Source organism: Chiloscyllium punctatum, chromosome 46 (assembly GCF_047496795.1).
Source record: "Chiloscyllium punctatum isolate Juve2018m chromosome 46, sChiPun1.3, whole genome shotgun sequence".
Classification (NCBI taxonomy): Eukaryota; Metazoa; Chordata; class Chondrichthyes; order Orectolobiformes; family Hemiscylliidae; genus Chiloscyllium; species Chiloscyllium punctatum.
In genome coordinates, this window is record NC_092784.1 from 62522868 (window position 1) to 62535191 (window position 12324).

General features: G+C 57.7%; 1 protein-coding gene across 11 annotated transcripts in view; it reads left to right on the top strand.

The window, feature by feature from the left end:
* Positions 1 to 12324, top strand: part of s1pr2 (sphingosine-1-phosphate receptor 2) — a 91221-nt gene that overhangs the window by 37310 nt on the left and 41587 nt on the right. Inside the window, exon 1 of one of the 11 annotated variants that reach the window (XM_072564451.1) lies at positions 9266 to 10149. The exons of the other annotated variants lie outside the window; for them this stretch is intronic. The gene's annotated coding sequence lies outside the window, so the exon portion shown is untranslated. Of the gene's footprint in view, positions 1 to 9265; positions 10150 to 12324 lie in introns of those variants that run through there. 11 annotated transcript variants of the gene reach the window in all.

Sequence of the window (12324 nt, forward strand, 5' to 3'; positions counted from 1 at the left end):
GGGGAAGTGGGGTTAGCCTAGCGTGGGGAAGTGGGGTTAGCCTAGCGTGGGGAAGTGGGGTTAGCCTAGCGTGGGGAAGTGGGGTTGGCCTAGCGTGGGGAAGTGGGGTTGGCCTAGCGTGGGGAAGTGGGGTTAGTCTAGTGTGGGGAAGTGGGGTTAGCCTAGCGTGGGGAAGTGGGGTTAGTCTAGCGTGGGGAAGTGGGGTTAGCCTAGCGTGGGGAAGTGGGGTTAGTCTAGCGTGGGGAAGTGGGGTTAGTCTAGTGTGGGGAAGTGGGGTTAGTCTAGCGTGGGGGAGTGGGTTTAGCCTAGCGTGGGGAAGTGGGGTTAGTCTAGCGTGGGGAAGTGGGGTTAGCCTAGCGTGGGGAAGTGGGGTTGGCCTAGCGTGGGGAAGTGGGGTTAGTCTAGCGTGGGGAAGTGGGGTTAGCCTAGCGTGGGGAAGTGGGGTTAGCCTAGCGTGGGGTAGTGGGGTTAGCCTAGCGTGGGGAAGTGGGGTTAGCCTAGCGTGGGGAAGTGGTGTTAGCCTAGCGTGGGGAAGTGGGGTGAGTCTAGTGTGGGGAAGTGGGGTTAGTCTAGCGTGGGGAAGTGGGGTTGGCCTAGCGTGGGGAAGTGGGGTTAGTCTAGCGTGGGGAAGTGGGGTTAGTCTAGCGTGGGGAAGTGGGGTTAGTCTAGCGTGGGGGAGTGGGGTTAGTCCAACGTGGGGGAGTGGGGTTAGTCTAGTGTGGGGAAGTGGGGTTAGTCTAGCGTGGGGAAGTGGGGTTAGTCTAGCGTGGGGGAATGGGGTTAGTCTAGCGTGGGGGAGTGGGGTTAGCCTAGCGTGGGGAAGTGGGGTTAGTCTAGCGTGGCGAAGTGGTGTTAGTCTAGCGTGGGGGAGTGGGGTTAGCCTAGTGTGGGGAAGTGGGGTTAGTCTAGCGTGGGGGAGTGGGGTTAGTCTAGCGTGGGGGAGTGGGGTTAGTCTAGCGTGGGGGAGTGGGGTTAGCCTAGCGTGGGGAAGTGGGGTTAGCCTAGCGTGGGGAAGTGGGGTTAGTCTAGTGTGGGGAAGTGGGGTTAGCCTAGCGTGGGGAAGTGGGGTTAGCCTAGCGTGGGGAAGTGGGGTTGGCCTAGCGTGGGGAAGTGGGGTTAGTCTAGTGTGGGGGAGTGGGTTTAGTCTAGTGTGGCGAAGTGGTGTTAGCCTAGCGTGGGGAAGTGGGGTTAGTCTAGCGTGGAGAAGTGGGGTTAGTCTAGCGTGGCGAAGTGGGGTTAGCCTAGCGTGGAGAAGTGGGGTTAGTCTAGCGTGGGGGAGTGGGGTTAGTCTAGCGTGGCGAAGTGGTGTTAGCCTAGCGTGGGGAAGTGGGGTTAGTCTAGTGTGGGGAAGTGAGGTTGACCTAGCGTGGGGAAGTGGGGTTAGTCTAGTGTGGGGAAGTGAGGTTAGTCTAGCGTGGGGGAGTGGGGTTAGTCTAGCGTGGGGAAGTGGTGTTAGTCTAGCGTGGGGAAGTGGTGTTAGCCTAGCTTGGGGAAGTGGGGTTAGTCTAGTGTGGGGAAGTGTGGTTAGTCTAGCGTGGGGGAGTGGGGTTCGTCTAGCGTGGGGAAGTGGTGTTAGCCTAGCGTGGGGAAGTGGGGTTAGTCTAGTGTGGGGAAGTGGGGTTAGTCTAGCGTGGGGAAGTGGAGTTAGCCTAGCGTGGGGAAGTGGGGTTAGTCTAGCGTGGGGGAGTGGGGTTAGCCTAGCGTGGGGAAGTGGGGTTAGTCTAGCGTGGCGAAGTGGTGTTAGTCTAGCGTGGGGGAGTGGGGTTAGCCTAGTGTGGGGAAGTGGGGTTAGTCTAGCGTGGGGGAGTGGGGTTAGCCTAGCGTGGGGGAGTGGGGTTAGTCTAGCGTGGGGGAGTGGGGTTAGCCTAGCGTGGGGAAGTGGGGTTAGCCTAGCGTGGGGAAGTGGGGTTAGTCTAGTGTGGGGAAGTGGGGTTAGCCTAGCGTGGGGAAGTGGGGTTAGCCTAGCGTGGGGAAGTGGGGTTGGCCTGGCGTGGGGAAGTGGGGTTAGTCTAGTGTGGGGGAGTGGGTTTAGTCTAGTGTGGCGAAGTGGTGTTAGCCTAGCGTGGGGAAGTGGGGTTAGTCTAGCGTGGAGAAGTGGGGTTAGTCTAGCGTGGCGAAGTGGGGTTAGCCTAGCGTGGAGAAGTGGGGTTAGTCTAGCGTGGGGGAGTGGGGTTAGTCTAGCGTGGCGAAGTGGTGTTAGCCTAGCGTGGGGAAGTGGGGTTAGTCTAGTGTGGGGAAGTGAGGTTGACCTAGCGTGGGGAAGTGGGGTTAGTCTAGTGTGGGGAAGTGAGGTTAGTCTAGCGTGGGGGAGTGGGGTTAGTCTAGCGTGGGGAAGTGGTGTTAGTCTAGCGTGGGGAAGTGGTGTTAGCCTAGCTTGGGGAAGTGGGGTTAGTCTAGTGTGGGGAAGTGTGGTTAGTCTAGCGTGGGGGAGTGGGGTTCGTCTAGCGTGGGGAAGTGGTGTTAGCCTAGCGTGGGGAAGTGGGGTTAGTCTAGTGTGGGGAAGTGGGGTTAGTCTAGCGTGGGGAAGTGGAGTTAGCCTAGCGTGGGGAAGTGGGGTTAGTCTAGCGTGGGGAAGTGGAGTTAGCCTAGCGTGGGGAAGTGGGGTTAGTCTAGCGTGGGGAAGTGGGGTTAGTCTAGTGTGGGGAAGTGGGGTTAGCCTAGCGTGGGGAAGTGGGGTTAGTCTAGTGTGGGGAAGTGGGGTTAGTCTAGCGTGAGGAAGTGGGGTTAGTCTAGTGTGGGGAAGTGGTGTTAGTCTAGTGTGGGGAAGTGGGGTTAGTCTAGCGTGGGGAAGTGGAGTTAGCCTAGCGTGGGGAAGTGGGGTTAGTCTAGTGTGGGGAAGTGGGGTTAGTCTAGTGTGGGGAAGTGGGGTTAGTCTAGCGTGGGGAAGTGGGGTTAGTCTAGTGTGGGGAAGTGGGGTTAGTCTAGTGTGGGGAAGTGGGGTTAGTCTAGCGTGGGGAAGTGGGGTTAGTCTAGTGTGGGGAAGTGGGGTTAGTCTAGCGTGGGGAAGTGGAGTTAGTCTAGCGTGGGGAAGTGGGGTTAGTCTAGTGTGGGGAAGTGGTGTTAGTCTAGTGTGGGGAAGTGGGGTTGGCCTAGTGTGGGGAAGTGGTGTTAGTCTAGCGTGGGGAAGTGGGGTTAGTCTAGCGTGGGGAAGTGGAGTTAGCCTCGCGTGGGGAAGTGGGGTTAGTCTAGCGTGGGGAAGTGGGGTTAGTCTAGCGTGGGGAAGTGGGGTTAGTCTAGTGTGGGGAAGTGGTGTTAGTCTAGTGTGGGGAAGTGGGGTTAGTCTAGTGTGGGGAAGTGGGGTTAGTCTAGTGTGGGGAAGTGGGGTTAGCCTAGCGTGGGGAAGTGGGGTTAGCCTAGCGTGGGGAAGTGGGGTTAGCCGAGCATGGGGAAGTGGTGTTGGCCTAGCGTGGGGAAGTGGGGTTAGCCTAGCGTGGGGAAGTGGAGTTTACCTAGCGTGGGGGAGTGGGGTTAGTCTAGGTAGGATTGAATTTTTGGTGATACAGATGCATGGGCCAAAAGGCCTCTTCTGTAATGTATGATTCCAACCAAAGGCTTAAAGGTTTGAGAAATATCCAATCAGCCATGATTTCATTGAGACACAATCCGCTGATGGGTCTTCTTCTGCTTCTATGTCTCATGACTCATGATCTGAAGTGACAGGGAGAGGAATTTGCAGTGCACATTCTGAAAACACTTTCTACCTGGCATGCTTTCAAACTCTGCAACTGAAACATGATAGGCGGGAAATAAATTCTTCAGAGAACACATTGAGTGAGTTAGGGAAGGGGGAGGGGGGAGGGGGGAGGAGGACAGAAAAAGAGAGCAAGAGAGAAGGGGAGGGATCTGGAAGAGGAGGAATTGAGGGGAGGAAAAGGATGGGAAGGATGGGGAAGGGGAGCATGAGAGACAGAGAGGATGGGACAGAGAGAGAGAAAGGAAAAGGGAGAAAAGGAGGGGGTTAGTAGGATAGGCTAAGGGGAGGTGGCGAGGGAAGTGGAGGTGCAGGATGATGGGCAGCAAAAGGGGGAAGGAAGAGGAGAGAGAAGGGAGATGAGGGGAGGGGAGAGGAGGAGAGGGAAGAGGTGGGGGGCTGGAAAAGGGAGAGGTGAGGGTGGGGGAGGGGAGGCGAGGAGAGACAAGGGGAGGGGAGGGGGAGTGGAGACATGGGGAGTGGTGAGGCTGGTATGCCACCTCCCCTAAGCCTGTCCTCCTAACCCCCTCCTTTTCTCCCTTTTCCTTTCTCTCTCTCTCCACCTTCCTCTCTGTCTCTCTTGCTCCCCTTCCCCAAACTTCCCATCCTTTCCCTCATTTGCAACATTTAAGAGGCATTTGGATGGGTATATGAATAGGAAGGGTTAGAAGGGATATGGGGCGGGTGCTGGCAGGTTGGACTAGATTGGGTGGGGATTAATGGTCGGCGTGGACGGGTTGGACCGAAGGGTCTGTTTCCATGTTGTACATCTCTATGACTCTATGAGAGATTGCGGGGATGGGGGTGGGGGAATGGTGAGGGGGGTGAGTAAGTGAGTGAGTGGGGAGAAGGGAGGGAATGGTGAGGGGGTGGGTGGGGAGAAGGGAGGGAATGGTAAGGGGGTGGGTGGGTGGGGAGAAGGGAGTGAATGGTGAGGGGGTGGGTATAGACAAGGGAGGGAACGGTGAGGGGGTGGTTGGGTGAGTGAGTGGGGAGAAGGGAGGGAACGGTGAGGGGGTTGGTGGGTGGGCATATGGGAGGGAAAGGTGAGTGGGTGGGAGAGGAGAAGGGAGGGAATGGTGAGAGGGTGGGTGGGCGGGAGAGGAGAAGGGAGGGAATGGTCAGGGGGTGGGTGGGCGGGAGGGGAGAAGGGAGGGAATGGTAAGGGGGTGGGTGGGGAGAAGGGAGGGAATGGTAAGGGGGTGGGTGGGTGGGGAGAAGGGAGTGAATGGTGAGGGGGTGGGTATAGACAAGGGAGGGAACGGTGAGGGGGTGGTTGGGTGAGTGAGTGGGGAGAAGGGAGGGAACGGTGAGGGGGTTGGTGGGTGGGCATATGGGAGGGAAAGGTGAGTGGGTGGGAGAGGAGAAGGGAGGGAATGGTGAGAGGGTGGGTGGGCGGGAGAGGAGAAGGGAGGGAATGGTCAGGGGGTGGGTGGGTGGGAGGGGAGAAGGGAGGGAATGGTGAGGGGGTGGGTGGGGAGAAGGGAGGGAATGGTAAGGGGGTGGGTGGGTGGGGAGAAGGGAGGGAATGGTCAGGGGGTGGGTGGGCGGGAGGGGAGAAGGGAGGGAATGGTGAGGGGGTGGGTGGGCGGGTGGGGAGAAGGGAGGGAACGGTGAGGGGGTGGGTGGGTAGATGGGGAGAAGGGAGGGAATGGGGAGGGGGTGGGTGGGTGGGGAGAAGGGAGGGAATGGGGAGGGGGTGGTGTGGAGAAGGAAGGGAATGTTGTGGGGGACAGGTGGGGAGAAGGGAGGGAATGGTGAGGGGGAAGGAATGGTGAGGGGGAGGGTGGGTGGGGGAGAAGGGAGGGAATGGTGAGGGGGGCAGGAGGGGAGAAGGGAGGGAATGGTGAGGGGGTGGGTGGGTGGGGAGAAGGGTGGGAACTGTGAGGGGGTGGGTGGGTGGGGAGAAGGGACGTAACGGTGAGGGCGTGGGTGGGTGGAGATAAGGGAGGGAATGGTGAGGGGTGTGTGGGAGAAGGGAGGGAACGGTGAGCGGGTGGGTGGGTGGGGAGAAGGGAGGGAACGGTGAGCGGGTGGGTGGGTGGGGAGAAGGGAGGGAATGGTGAGGGGGTGGGTGGGTGGGGAGAAGGGAGGGAATGGTGAGGGGGTGGGTGGGTGGGGAGAAGGGAGGGAATGGTGAGGGGGTGGGTGGGTGGGGAGAAGGGAGGGAATGGTGAGGGGGAGGGAATGGTGAGGGGGTGGGTGGGGAGAAGGGAGGGAATGGTGAGGGGGTGGGTGGGTGGGGAGAAGGGAGGGAATGGTGAGGGGGTGGGTGGGTGGGGAGAAGGGAGGGAATGGTGAGGGGGTGGGTGGGTGGGGATAAGGGAGGGAATGGTGAGCGGATGGGAGGGTGGGGAGAAGGGAGGGAATGGAGGGGCTGGGTGGGTGGGGAGTAGGGTGGGAATGGTGAGTGGGTGGGTGGGTGGGGAGAAGGGAGGGTATGGTGAGGGGGTGGGTGGGTGGGGATAAGGGAGGGAATGGTGAGGGGGAGTGTGGGTGTGGAGAAGGGAGGGAATGGTGAGGGGGTGGGTGGGTGGGGAGAAGGGAGGGAAAGGTGAGGGGGAGGGAATGGTGAGGGGGTGGGTGGGGAGAAGGGAGGGAATGGTGAGGGGGAGGGAATGGTGAGGGGGTGGGTGTGGAGAAGGGAGGGAATGGTGAGGGGGAGGGAATGGTGAGGGGGTGGGTGGGGAGAAGGGAGGGTATGGTGAGGGGGTGGGTGGGTGGGGATAAGGGAGGGAATGGTGAGGGGGAGGGTGGGTGTGGAGAAGGGAGGGAATGGTGAGGGGGTGGGTGGGTGGGGAGAAGGGAGGGAATGGTGAGGGGGTGGGTGGGTGGGGAGAAGGGAGGGAATGGTGAGGGGGTGGGTGGGTGGGGAGAAGGGAGGGAATGGTGAGGGGGTGGGTGGGTGGGGAGAAGGGAGGGAACGGTGAGGGGGTGGGTGGGTGGGGAGAAGGGAGGGAATGGTGAGGGGGTAGGGTGGTGGGGAGAAGGGAGGGAACGGTGAGGGGGAGGGAATGGTGAGGGGGTGGGTGGGGAGAAGGGAGGGAATGGTGAGGGGGAGGGAATGGTGAGGGGGTGGGTGTGGAGAAGGGAGGGAATGGTGAGGGGGAGGGAATGGTGAGGGGGTGGGTGGGGAGAAGGGAGGGTATGGTGAGGGGGTGGGTGGGTGGGGATAAGGGAGGGAATGGTGAAGGGGAGGGTGGGTGTGGAGAAGGGAGGGAATGGTGAGGGGGAGGGAATGGTGAGGGGGTGGGGAGAAGGGAGGGAATGGTGAGGGGGTAGGGGGGGTGGGGAGAAGGGAGGGAACGGTGAGGGGGTGGGTGGGTGGGGAGAAGGGAGGGAATGGTGAGGGGGTAGGGGGGGTGGGGAGAAGGGAGGGAATGGTGAGGGGGTGGGTGGGTGGGGAGAAGGGAGGGAACGGTGAGGGGGTGGGTGGGTGGGGAGAAGGGAGGGAACGGTGAGGGGGTGGGTGGGTGGGGAGAAGGGAGGGAACGGTGAGGGGGTAGGGGGGGTGGGGAGAAGGGAGGGAATGGTGAGGGGGTGGGTGTGGAGAAGGGAGGGAATAATGAGGGGGGCAGCTGGGGAGAAGGGAGGGAATGGTGAGGGGGTGGGTGGGTGGGGAGAAGGGAGGGAATGGTGACGGGGTGGGTGGGTGGGGAGAGGGAGTGAATGGCGAGGTGATGGGTGGGTGGGGAGAAGGGAGGGAATGGTGAGGGGGTGGGTGGGTGGGGAGAAGGGAGGGAATGGTGAGGGGGTGGGTGGGTGGGGAGAAGGGAGGGAATGGTGAGGGGGTGGGTGGGTGGGGAGAAGGGAGGGAATGGTGAGGGGGTGGGTGGGTGGGGAGAAGGGAGGGAATGGTGAGGGGGTGGGTGGGTGGGGAGAAGGGAGGGAATGGTGAGGGGGTGGGTGGGTGGGGAGAAGGGAGGGAATGGTGAGGGGGTGGGTGGGTGGGGAGAAGGGAGGGAATGGTGAGGGGGTGGGTGGGTGGGGAGAAGGGAGGGAATGGTGAGGGGGTGGGTGGGTGGGGAGAAGGGAGGGAATGGTGAGGGGGTGGGTGGGTGGGGAGAAGGGAGGGAATGGTGAGGGGGTGGGTGGGTGGGGAGAAGGGAGGGAATGGTGAGGGGGTGGGTGGGTGGGGAGAAGGGAGGGAATGGTGAGGGGGTGGGTGGGTGGGGAGAAGGGAGGGAACGGTGAGGGGGTGGGTGGGTGGGGAGAAGGGAGGGAATGGTGAGGGGGTGGGTGTGGAGAAGGGAGGGAATAATGAGGGGGGCAGCTGGGGAGAAGGGAGGGAATGGTGAGGGGGTGGGTGGGTGGGGAGAAGGGAGGGAATGGTGAGGGGGTGGGTGGGTGGGGAGAATGGAGGGAACCGTGAGGGGTTGGGTGGGTGGGGAGAAGGGAGGTAACGGGGAGGGGGTGGGTGGGTGGGGAAAAGGGAGGGAATGGTGACGGGGTGGGTGGGTGGGGAGAAGGTAGGGAATGGTGAGCGGGTGGGTGGGTTGGGAGAAGGGAGGGAAGAGTGAGGTGATGGGTGGGTGGGGAGAAGGGAGGGAATGGTGATGGGTGGGCGGGTGTGGAGAAGGGAGGGAATGGTGAGGGGGTGGGTGGGTGTGTGGGGATAAGGGAGGGAATGGTGATGGGTGGGCGGGTGTGGAGAAGGGAGGGAATGGTGAGGGGGTGGGAATGGTGAGGGGGTGGGAATGGTGAGGGGGTGGGTGGGTGGGGAGAAGGGAGGGAATGGTGAGGGGGTGGGTGGGTGTGTGGGGATAAGGGAGGGAATGGTGATGGGTGGGCGGGTGTGGAGAAGGGAGGGAATGGTGAGGGGGTGGGAATGGTGAGGGGGTGGGAATGGTGAGGGGGTGGGTGGGTGGGGAGAAGGGAGGGAATGGTGAGGGGGTGGGTGGGTGTGTGGGGATAAGGGAGGGAATGGTGATGGGTGGGCGGGTGTGGAGAAGGGAGGGAACGGTGTAGGGGTGGGTGGGTGGGTAAGGGTGAGGGTGTGGCTGAGTGGGTGGAGAATGCTGAGGGGGTGGGTGACTAAGTGAGTGGGTCGGAAAGGGTGAGGGGCTGGGTGAGTGTGTAGGGAAGGGTGAGCGGGTGGGTGAGTAGGTGAGGAATGCTGAGGGGATGGGTGACTGAGTGAGTGGGTAGGAAAGGGTGAGGGGGTGGGTGAGTGGGTAGGGACGGGTGAGGGGGTGGGTGAGTGTGTAGGGAAGGGTGAGGGGGTGGGTGAGTGGGTAGGGACGGGTGGGGGGTGGGTGAGTGTGTAGGGAAGGGTGAGGGGGTGGGTGAGTGGGTAGGGAAGGGTGAGGGGGTGGGGAATTGTGGGGGGTGGGTGAGTGTGTAGGGACGGGTGTGAGGGTGGGTGAGTGGGTAGGGAAGGGTGAGGGTGGGTGGGTGAGTGAGTGGAAAGTGGAGAGGGGAGTGTAGTGAGCAGAAGGGAGGGGGAGATGAAATGAAGAGGAGGAGAGGGGAGAAGGTTCTAAGAAGGAGAGTTGAGGGGTGAAAAGGGCAAGAGGAGGGGAGAGGGAGAGCCTGTGGGTGTGAGACAGTGGGACTGGGTATTACCAGGACAGTTTTAATGGCTGTGTTATTACAAAAGGAAATGTGATATTTGATGTCTGACAGCGAGCCGTTGAAGATATCCAAAGCAGACTCTGAGGAATATTGTGGACTTTCCCCGATGTACAGCATTGACACAGCCCTCAGCTCGGCACAAAGAAAGAGAACACATAGACTGAAATAGAGACAGGGACCCAGGCATAGACAGAGGGATATACACTGAAACAGACAGATACACACACACACACACACACACACACACAGAGGGACTGAAATAGAGACAGGGACCCAGGCATAGACAGAGGGATATACACTGAAACAGACAGATACACACACACACACACACACACACAGAGGGACTGAAATAGAGACAGGGACCCAGGCATAGACAGAGGGATATACACTGAAACAGACAGATACACACACACACACACACACAGAGGGACTGAAATAGAGACAGGGACCCAGGCATAAACAGAGGGATATACACTGAAACAGACAGATACACACACACACACACACAGAGGGACTGAAATAGAGACAGGGACCCAGGCATAGACAGAGGGACATACACTGAAACAGACAGAGAGAGACACACATACACACACTGAAACAGATAGAGAGACACACACAGAGACAGAGGGACACATAGACAGACAGACAGAGACGGAGAGAGAGAGGGAGAAACACATGTGCTGCAGCAGGGAGACACAGACAGACGTGCAGGGAGGGAGGGAGACTCAATGAGCCACGTCCCCTCCTGTCTGAAGGAAAGCATAAGCGAAGCGGACACAAAGCAGAGGGGCTGGGGAAGGGAGTGGGCGGTGAAGGTTTGGCCGCACTGAGGATCTCGATCTGAATCTGAACACACAGTCTGAGAGGTCGGGATTATTAACACGGTAAGGAATTGCTGCTCCTTCTCCGCTACTTGGTGTCTCTCTGTGTTTGGGAAACGGGCTGTGAGTGACTGGAAACTCAAGTCGATCCCGCGGTTACTTTGTTAGGAAGCCAGGTTAATGCCAGACTGTTTCAGAAATCTGGGACTGATTTGATTTAACGGCTTTGTAACATTGAGCGAACTGGTTTTCACCCCACCCTGTTTTATTCAAATTCAGGCTGATCTGGAATGGAGCGTGTTTTGATTTTTTTAGTTGAAGTCTCTCACCAACGAGTTGAGCTTGGAGTTGCTGGCCGTTAGTTTGGGTAGAGCTAGACAGGGAGAGTCTCACTCCGACTGGCAGATGGGGAGAGGCTGGCTGGGGATCTGCGGAAAAGGCACAGCGAGCTGACACTGAGACTGAGACAGGGAGGCCGTTCGAAAGGTCAGATCTGACGAAAAGATCGAGTCTAGGCAGAAGATCCAATTCTGCACCCTCACAGATCCCCTCCTTCAATCAGATCTCCTGGTTACCCTTCTCCGGGGCGGGGGGGTCCGTCCTAACTAACGTTTGTTGGTAAATCTCCAGTGAGGCACTACAGAATGTTTTGTTACAGGAAATGTGCGATATGAATGCAAGATGTTGAGAATGTTCGTTGCTACACAGAGTGACTGAGGAGCTTTGGGCCAGGTCAGAGAGATGGCCAGGTCAGGAGTTGGTGAGAGTTGTGGATGAAGAATGGGATGGAGGCAGCATTAGTTCCTGAGGATTTTGGCCCAGGGGGCGGCACACAGGGAACTGGGAGGAGGGGGTTGGTCAGAGATTGCAATTACTGGCAGAGGGAGTGGGCTGTATTTGAAAAAGAAAACCAGGAAGGGATTTTGAAGCCAGTGTGTTGTGGGAGTATGAGCTGATGAAGCTCAGCACCAGAAATCATCTTAGACATAGTCTGGAAAAAACTGAACGAGACAATATCAGCACTGCTCCCTCCTCGTAGAATAGTCTGCATAGGATATAAGATCTTCAGCACAAATGGAATGGGGAGGGGGGAAAAGTTTGCTAATCTAAACACTGGGGTCAGTTGTGTGCACATTATACTGGTGAGGAGGAAGCAGTTACTGAGATGGCTTGGTCAGGAGATAATATCATGCAGTAACAAACTTGTCAGATTCTGCAAGAGTGCTACAAGTCTTTCCACATTCCCACCATCAATCCCCAACCTCCACACAGTACTTCAAATCACTTCATCTGACCTTTCTAATGCAACTCTTGGCTGAAGGAATTCAGCATTCACTGCACTAAATGACAGCCTGTTCCACAGGCCATTGTAGCCTGGAGAAAGAACTTTCTTCTGATATCTGAACCAGATCTGGTCTGATCCAGTTTCAGAATGTGAGCCTTGCTCCTTCCTAACCTACTAACTTTGGAGATCATGTTCTAATGATGTGAACACCCCTCAGGTATCTTACCCAAGATAGATTTTTTTTATGGCGAAAGTGAGGACTGCAGATGCTGGAGATCAGAGTAAAGATTAGAGTGGTGCTGGAAAAACACAGCTGGTCAGGCAGTATACGAGGAGCAGGAAAATTGACGTTTTGGGCAAAAGCCTTTAATCAGGATTTTTAAAATACTGTGTCAACCAAGAAGTCAGCAAGCTGCTCGCATGCAGAGGTGTCACTATTCAGCAAAGTGCTGTGCTCAAGAACAGAAAAAGCTGGAGAAACTCAGTAGGTCTGGCATCATCTGTCTCTTCAGAACTGATGGTCACTGGATTTGAAATGTTAACTCTGCTTTCTCTGCACTGATTCTGTCAGAGCTGCCGAGTTTCTCCAGTCACTTCTGTTTCTGTTTCAGATTTACAGCATCAGCAGTTCTTTCTTTTTCATTAAGATGCTGTGTTCATTTGGTCATCTTGTTCATTAATGTCACTGACCTTCCTAAAAAGGCTAAGGTCCAATCTAAGAATGTTTGATAACATAAACATAGAGATGTCCAAGGATATGCCAGTTAGGCAGATTGGCCATGCTAAATTGCCATAGCATTCAGGAATGTGCAGGCTAGGTGGTTTAGCCATTGAAAATTCAGGGGTACATGGTAGGGAGATGAGTCTGGGTGGAATGCTGCTCAGTGCGGTCTCATTAGGCCAAATGGCCTGTTTCTACACTGTAGGGATTCTATGATTCACCTAGGAGAAAT